This window comes from Neopsephotus bourkii, unplaced genomic scaffold (assembly GCF_033783945.1).
Source record: "Neopsephotus bourkii isolate Nb327-2 ecotype Australia unplaced genomic scaffold, CSIRO-AGI_Nbou_v1 NB_1036, whole genome shotgun sequence".
Lineage (NCBI taxonomy): Eukaryota > Metazoa > Chordata > Aves > Psittaciformes > Psittacidae > Neopsephotus > Neopsephotus bourkii.
Genome location: NW_026901525.1, coordinates 1,222,568 through 1,231,726, shown reverse-complemented (window position 1 = coordinate 1,231,726; position 9,159 = coordinate 1,222,568). Strand labels below are relative to the sequence as shown.

Here is a 9,159-nt window from a genome sequence, read left to right as displayed (position 1 = left end):
AACTCTTGCAATGACATCCAGCACTGAAAACTCTTTGCTGCCTTGAGCTGTAATTTCATGCCAAAATGCCTGGTGTGCACATATCTTGAGCCAGGCACACTGGGCTGTCAAACAGACACAGGCTGCACTCTTCCCTGGTGGTTCTGCAAAGACAAAGCTATCACTGGGTATTTCAGTGATGGGGAAGGAGGGCTCAGGTGGGCAGCGTTGATTCACTACTCCAGGAACCCATCCATCATGGTCTCTGGGGCTCACGATGCAGCATGAACAGCTCAAGGGCACTGCCCTGTTTTTCCTCTCTTGCTTTCTGTGCCTTGACAGCTGGGAAGTGCAGAAGATGCTCTAGCATGCAAGTGCTCTCGCTAAGCTGGGCTGCCTTTCCTTCTGGCAGAAACAACCTGCTGTGCAAGAAACCATGATCAATGACAAGGGAACTTGTCGTTGGGAGATGTCAGAAAATACTAGGGCTCCAGTGTGCCTGGTGCTTTACCCATGCGTGGTAAGAAAGAACTATCTCTGTGAACAAGCCAGTGAGGTATCTAGCTGAAGGCTACCCAGGACAGAACTGCTTTATTCAGGAAAAGAAGCTAAGTTCGACAATATTTTGTCTCCTAGACAACATCAGATAATTCTGTAGGTTTGCCTTGCTTCAAAGAAGGCTCCCAGGAGACAAAAACCTCCTCATCCTTGTCCAGAGTGTGCAAATATGGGGTTGCTTTGCTTGGTTGTCTTACTATGGCTCCCCTTTTAGCCAGACCTCCACACAGACATCTCCCTCCTGATGGCAACGTCCCACCAAAGTACAGACAAAGTACTGGAAAACCAGGGCTGTGCCTCAGCATCTCTCCTAATGAACAACTATAATGCCCTCCACAACCCAAACAGGCAGTGAGGTTGTTTCTTTGACAGCTTACATGAACAAGAAAACCCAAAACTACACAGCCTGTTATTGTGTGGCTGCCTCCGTACCTGTCAGCTCCTTGTGGAACACACCTTTGCTTTTCCTCCTATCATCTTCACTTTGTCCATCTAACTGCTCCTCTAATGAAACAGCTCTTGCGCCCTGGGCTGCATTTCTCTCTCTTCAGTATTCCTTTAGCTGCCTTTTGTTTTCCTAACATACACCTCATATGTTCTTCTTGTCTTTCTATTCATGTACCAACCTATTTTTGCACATACCTTTCACGATTCTAGTCTCTTACTTTAGACTAACACAACCCTCTTCTATTTTATCTCCAGACAAAGAAAGGATCCCCAACAAATCATCCTCCAACAAACCCCAGCCCCCTACAGCTTGTTCTTTGCAGATTTTTATGTCTTTCACTTGATTATTTCATCCATCTCAAACATTACTATTTTGTACCCTTAAATATCCCAAAGTGTGTGGGGGCGAGGACTGTGTGACTATCACTTTGAAATGAAAGCCACAAGCTATATTGTGCTAATAGTCTATTACATTTTTCCTCATATTTACCTCATTCAGCAATTTTGGCCTTGATTTGACAATGAAAGTTAATGCTCTGATATATACATTCATACATCTATATGTATTTTCTGTTTTATTCCTTGATTAGAACTGTGAAAATTGTCAAGGATTTAAATTGAGTAAAGTGACTAACTGGGCTCTTTCTGCTGGCTGCAACATTAGCTTTAATTGTCTGCTAATAGCTCCCAGCATTTAGCTCAATCTTCCAATGCACAGACAAAAATGCCTTCCTAGGAGATTTCTGAGCGATAATGGGCTCCCCACTACCCATCCAGCAGTGCTGGTGGCAGCGGGATGCTCCTGAGCACGCCACGCTTATAAGATGATGGAGATCAAAGAGTTTTGCCCTTGATGTTTGGTACCACTGACCTTGCCATTCTTGCTTCTCTGCTCTGCCATTGACTTCTGCTGGCCCACGCTGTCTCCTGCACTTGGGTCTCTCCTGCATAAAAGCAAAGACAAGGTGCATCATCCTCCTGTTACTCCAGAGTAATGTCAGCCCTCAGTTTGTTCTCACCACTCAGTGTTAGTGTTGGTCTAAAGATATGTGACACTTGAGTTCGAACCAGAATGCAGTTTTGCCATGATCTAACCATTTCACAGGGGCACATCCATTGCAGTTACATTTCTGATACACAGACTTTCCAAACCATTTCTTTCTATTTTCTCCTTTTGTTTCAAAGATGTCAAAGTCCTTTGAGAAGACAAGAAACGGCTCATTACAACTTGTTGGGTTTGTTTTCGTTTCCTTTTAAACTCTTGATTCTCTAGAATCCCTTTAGTGTTGGAAACACATAAGAATTTCAAATGTGAAGCCTTCTGGTAAGGCTCAATGAGAAAGGGGCCTGGCTTCATCAAAACAAGATAGCTCAATAGGAGTGGAGTGAGCAGATTCAAAAGAACAGGCTCCGAATTCTCATTACTTTTGAAATGTAGTTTGAGCTTTTTATTGTGTTTATAATAAGATGTCTATCATTTTAGGCTATTTTGATGGCCAAGAAAAAAAGATTAAGGGAGAAATATCAGAGCTTCCCATGAATCTCAAATCTTAAATCCCAATTATTTCTACAGAATTCATCCAGTGCTGGTGGAATGAGATTTATTGACCAGGTTGGATGGGGTTCAGAGTAACCTGCCGTAGTGGAAGGTGATGGAACTGGATGAGCTTTAAGGTCCCTTCCAACCCAAAGCAGTCTGTGATTTATATGGTTCTCAACATTAAAACAGACAGCTCCAATACCTACATTTAAATCAGACATTCCCATTGCTTGCTTTACAAGTGAGGATTTAATAACCAAGATCTAGAGCGTTGACATCTTCTCTGGATCCTGGATCTGCTGAACAGCTCTCTCCATTCTTTAGGTTTTTACATTAGGGGCAAACATTTAGGAGCAAGCCCCATCAAACCTGAAGCTTCACAGACCTTCCATATTAGACTGGGAGCAGTTCTGAAGCTGTGAAGAGCTTCCAGACTATTCCCTTTGGCCATATCTTTTTCAATAGCTTGTACCTGAGCTATGAACTGGAACCATGAATGAAGCTCTCTGTATGTTAAACAGAGCTGTAAAATAAACCTCAAAAGCCAAATAAAACCCCTTTTCATGTCCACAAAGAGATGAGTAGTTCAGTAGTAAAGCGCAGCTCCGCTCTTTGCTCAGATTAGAAGTGGGTAACCTCTATTTCTGTGTGTTTAACCTGAACTATAAAGTGTAGCGTGAACCATGCATCAGAGCACATGAGTTAAACAAAGCCTGTGCCTCTCTCCTAGGCAGTTTACAACACATGGCCATCTGCATTGATGGCAATCTGGAAAACCAAAATGACTAGGTTTGAACCCATAGTTAAGCCTCGGATGGTTCAGGTGTTGACTGCTGAGTAAAAGCACATTTGAAATGCTGATAGCACAGACTGTACGAGATAAAGAGGGGAGAAAAGCTCATTTTCTGACAGCAGTGCTTTCTCCAGGAGCCCTGCTGAGCTGGGAAAGAGCAGACACTTGCAACTGCAAGGGAAGGAAAGGGGCAGGAGGGGATCTCAGGAGGTCAGTGGGTCTTTCCTCTGCCTCAAGCCATAGCATGCTGCCTAACCCACTCCTGACAGCCGCTTGTGTGCCCTCCTGAAGCCTTTCAGCTCTGCACCTTGCCTGTTCAATCAGCTCCAGCACTTCACAACGCCAGCTTTAAAGACAGTCTAACACCTAACCCAAATCCTTCCTGCTGCAATTTAAGCCCATTTCTTCTTCACTTGTTCACTAAAATCATGATGAATAAATTTCCCCCTTTTTCTTTGCCTTTTTCACATTTGAAGATTGTTACCTTGCCATGTCTTCAAGTTAAATAGTTGCTATGTATTCATTTTACCTTTACGCTGTGTTTTGAGGGTTGCTGATAGTCCCTATTGTCCTCTGAATGCCTTCCCACTGATCCACAGTTTTCTTCAAGTAATGCATTAAAAACCTCATGCACATGTGGCCTTACTGGTGGAAGGCTCACCCACGTGCCTTTTGGCTGATATAGTTACTTAAGCTCCCTCATACATCAGCTTCTTCCCCTGTGCCTGGCATTGCTGAATCATGTGTGGCTTCACATCAGCTACACATTCCCCATCCTTTCCTGCACAACATCTGACAAGCCAGCTGTTCTCCATCCCACACTTCTGGATTACCTTTCCCGGGCGCAGGCTTGAGGCTTGTCCTTATTCAATCGCATCCCAGGTTTTTTCAGCTTGATTCTTCAATCTGTTATATTTGCCTTGCACACAGCCTGTGCTCTGCATCTCTTCCCATCATTACATAGCTCACAACCTCCATAAGATTAATCTCTGTTCTTCTACCCATGTCACAGGATGGTTTGGCTTGGAAGGGATCTTAAAGTTCCTCCAGCTCCAACCCCTGCTACAGGCAGGGACCCCTTCCACTGGAGCAGCTTGCTCCAAGCCCCTGTGTCCAACCTGGCCTTGAGCACTGCCAGGGATGGGGCAGCCACAGCTTCTCTGGGCACCCTGTGCCAGCGCCTCAGCACCCTCACAGGGAAGAATTGCTTCCTTATCTGCAACCTGAACTTCCCCTGTTTCAGTCTGAACCCATCACCCTTTGTCCTGTCCCTACGGTCCCTGATGAAGAGCCCCTCTCCAGCATCCTTGGAGCCCCCTTCAGACACTGGAAGCTGCTCTGAGGTCTCCACACAGCTTCTCTTCTCCAGGCTCAACAGCCCCAGTGTTCTCAGCCTGGCTCCATACAGGAGCTGCTCCAGCCCCTGCAGCCTCCTCTGGCCTTGCTCCAACAGCTCCATGTCCTGATGCTGAGGACACCAGAACTGCACACAGTGCTGCCAGTGGGGTCTGAAGAGAGCAGAGCAAGAGGGGCAGGATCAGGTCCTCTGACCTGCTGCTCACGCTCCTTTTGACACAGCCCAGGACGTGGCTGGCTTTCATTACAGAACACATCAGATGACAGCAGACAGAGGACAGGTCCCAAGGCACATGAAATTCACCCACCCTTTAGGTTCTGACATCTTCCTCTTTAGCTGCTATGACAAATGCTGGTGATTGGCACCTCTCTGCTTCTCTGAAGCACAGCACAGGAACACGTTGTGAGCAGTAAAGGGACTCAGAGGTTTTCTCTGTCTCTTTATGCAGTCCTGCTCACTAATGGCTGGCGAGGAAGCAGTGATTTGTTTCACACATCTAATTTGTGAGATACCAAAACGCTGCATTTTCTCCCCCTTCCATTTCCCAGTTAAATGCTCAGTAGATACAGAGGAAACCGCTCAGAAAACAAAACAAACACGAACCAGTGCAACGCAGCAAGCTAAAATCCTTCTAAATGTCAGCCGGTTCCTTTTGTGCTCCAGCCTTTTGAGGACAGGTTAGGTAAATGTAAAACAGTTCCTGAAAGGGAACTTGAAGCAGAGCTCTGCCAACGCTGAACCGGGGCTCTCTAAATGCTGTAATATCTTCTTGTCTTTTAAAGAGGAAGATTCAGTAGCATCAATATGGATCCAATATGCAGTGTAACTAAATCTGCTGCTTCTGCAGGGAAAAAAGAAACCCCAAACAAAGGAGCCTTAAAGAATTCCCTGGTGTCTGCTCTGGTTTATTTCCATTGTGAGTCGTTGCCATTGAGAACTCCAAGAAGCAGAATGAAGAGTCCCGTCCTCAAACCAATTGTCCACAAGGACACCCCGCAAACAGCATCACCGGTGAATAATGTCCCATCGAGGACAAAAGGACCGGTTCTCAGCTGAAATGATTCAACCTTACTTCAAAACCCAGCTCATAATTCACACCTCTGGAAGGGCCAACCTCATTTTCCTCCCACCACTTGGCAACAGACAAAGTATTTTGGGGCAAAACTTCTGTGTTTTTCCACTATAAAACCCATAGGCTGGGATGGATCAAACAAGACTTTGAAATTTCCCTTAAAAGCAGTTGAGAAAGAAATGGAACAGAAAATACAAAAGAAAAGCTTAAAAGACAAAGCAATCTGCTCTTAATTTCTCCAACTTTTTGCTTCACTGGAAAAATTGAAACATTTTCAATTCAGGTTAACTCAAAAATGTATTTTTTCCCCCGTTTGGCCACTGAACCAAAAAACCGTGTAGTCTCGTCGCTTTTGCTGGCACCTAGTTTTGTTCAATTGCTTTGGTTCATTGCCCCTATTTTCAGGAGACAGCTACAGCCTTCTAATTGCATCTGATGTGTTTGTGAAGATATTGAGCAGAAGACTCGCTCCTCTGCCTGATTATGGGTTATGGGAGAAGAGAATAATCACCGGTCCATGCTCGCTATCATTTGTGGCTCCTCCTTCTGTCAGAAAATGCCATTTTATGATGAGTGAGATGCGGCTCGGGCACACATTGACTTCAATCATTCTTTAGCTGAAAAATACCCCTACAGACTGGAACTGTTTTGATTTTCCATTTGAATTGATTTTTGTATCAGCTCCCCCCCATCCCGTTAGTATTAAAATGATATTCAGTTGTGAGAAGTTCAACAGGAGAGGGATGATTCAGTTATTAAACCCCAAAGCTATTGCATCTCCTTGGAATTTTACTGAAAATATGGGGAAAAGAAAATCCCATCTCAGAACTGAATAAAATGAATGAGAAGATGGGAAGTCTCAAGAGTGGGCAAAATAATTCCTATGTGGGTTTAAAAATCCCTATTAGGAGAAATATCACCTGAGTCCAATGCCACACCAAGGGACCCCTTCCACTGGAGCAGCTTGCTCCAAGCCCCTGTGTCCAACACTGCCAGGGATGGGGCAGCCACAGCTTCTCTGGGCACCCTGTGCCAGCGCCTCAGCACCCTCACAGGGAAGAGCTTCTGCCTAAGAGCTCAGCTCAGTCTCCCCTCGGGCAGGTTCAAGCCATTCCCCTTGGCCTGTCCCTACAGGCCCTTGCCCAAAGCCCCTCTCCAGCTTTCCTGTAGGCACTGGAGCTGCTCTAAGGTCTCTCCTTAAGGAGCCTTCTCTTCTCCAGGCTGAACAAGCCCAACTGGGGGATCTTCCTTGCCCTCCTGCTTAGACCTCTACCCCACCACCTCCTTCTGTGCCTCCTAACATGGCATGACCAAGCCACCCCAAACCTCCCAGCACATCCCTGCTCTTTGCCCACAGTATTCCATCATCTTCATGGATAATAAATCCCCCATTTCTCCCCCACCTCCCAGGTCTCTGCTTATCTCTCTCGCCCGCAGTGCTTTGACAGCTACTCTCCCCCCACACACACCTTTTGTCAAAACACCAGCTTTGATTTGAGCCAAGCAAAATCAAATTCGACATCTGATTGACAGCAGCCCCAAACAGATGCAGGCTTTGGCAGGCTGAGGTTACAGAGAATGAGCAAACAGAGACACCAGTGTGGTCAACCGTGCTGCCGACACGTCGAGAAGAACCAGCTGGAAGAGTTGCTTGGTGCGGGTAGTTCGGGCTTCCCATTTGTACCCTCTGATCAGCAGGCAAGTGACTTAAGTAAGGCAAAAATGACTGAAGTCACACGTTTCTAACTGTTTTAAACAGCTCTCTGCCCCTCAGCGCTGCTTCTGGTTGATCATAAACCTGTCAAGTACTTGGGGAAAGCTGGAAAAGAAAGATAGGGCAGAGCTGGTGCTTGTTTTCTGCTCAGCACCAGCTCCTGTTTCCCTCCTCTCATCGGTGGGCTCAGTTTTCAAAGGGAACTCAAGACACAAACAAGGATGTGCAAACCTTTGTGGGTACAAATGAGGACTGTGTCCATGACAAAACGAACAGAGGCATTGGAAAGCTCAGTTTAATCCTTCCTTCTTCAGAAAGGGAACTTACAGACAGAGAAAAACCATTACCCATTCCATCTTAATTACCAAGAGAAGCATTTCGGCTTTTGATTCACAATACATGAAGCCACTCAAACAATTCTCTGCAAATTACATGGTCAAACTGAACCCAAGCAACTTATCAAACAGCAACCACCAGCTAAACCCAGGGAGAACAAAGGCTTTCTCCTAAAGTGTCACTGCCTGGTGACCAGTTTCAGATGGGCCTATCCAGGGAAAGAAGTGACATTTCTCATGCCCAAAATAGCACCATTTAGTGATGTGTTAGGGTAAGACTTCATTCAGTCAAAGCATAACCTTGTCAAAAGCTCTCACTTAAAGCCTTGCTATGCCAGGAAGTTGTGATAGTTAATTATAGCAGTGCAGCCTGATGGGTGCAAGCCCTGTGTGTGTGCTGATCTGTCAGTGTATGCCTGGGATAAACCTAACTGGGATTTGGGTGGTTACACTGATTTACCTGCACTCACGGTGAGTTTTGGCCTGTAACATTAACTGTGTGCAAATCAACTTCTGACTGATGGATTAACCCACAGCTCCCATGTGTTCTCAGGCATAAGGACAGGTTGGATGGAGATTCGAGCAACCTGCTCTAGTGGAAGGTGTCCCTTCCCATGGCAGGGGGGTGGAACTGGATGAGCTTTAAAGTCCCTTCCAACCCAAACCACTCTGTTGTTATCAGTGTTGCTGAGGGACAGGGCTAAACATACAGAGAAACTCCCTCCTTTCCCTGTCCTGGAGGCAGCCACCACCTCACACTCCAACCTGCATCCCAGATCCTTCATTGGGACCCCAGACATTGTCCTGATACCAGGAAAAAAAGAAGGCTTTTCAAGATGTGCTTTCACAAGGCTTTTTCCTATCAGAAACATGTTCTTCATTGTGCAGTCAACACCTTCACAGCGCAGAGAAGGTCTTGGGGCTCCCCAGGTGCTGCAACAAGAAGGGCTATAGGGTTTCCCTAACAGCATCTGCAAAAGTGAGAGCCTGACAGCCTTGGGAATCCCTATTTGTGCCAGACTTGTGCTGAGTTTTGGGAGCCCTGAGAGCCCCAGCAGGCTGTGCGCTCTCCTCTATAGTCAGGCTACAGATGGGACCCCTTCCACACTAATCCAAGCCTAGAATCTTACTTGCTTGCCTATCCAAACCAGGACCTGCAAGCTGTAGGAGCAATCCTGATCCACCAGTTGTTAGATACAGTCCCATTCCTCTGCTCTATGGACATTCTAACTCCCAGGTGACAGGGAGCAGGCAGCAGGCACCTTCAGCTCACTGCAAGCTCCCGACGCTCCCTCTCACACGTGTTTCTGCTTTGAAATAATCCATCAGATCCCTTTCCCAAATCATTGTATGTGAATTGATTT

General features: G+C 46.1%; 1 long non-coding RNA gene across 1 annotated transcript; it reads right to left on the bottom strand.

Annotated features, from left to right (window-relative positions):
- Positions 1 to 649: 649 nt before the first annotated feature.
- LOC133216274 (uncharacterized) lies at positions 650 to 7,559 on the bottom strand. The gene is made up of 3 exons (XR_009726601.1): positions 7,474 to 7,559; positions 1,852 to 1,928; positions 650 to 814 (listed from the first exon to the last, which is right to left on the bottom strand). It is a non-coding gene; the product is annotated as an uncharacterized LOC133216274 (long non-coding RNA).
- Between the last annotated feature and the right edge of the window lie 1,600 nt (positions 7,560 to 9,159).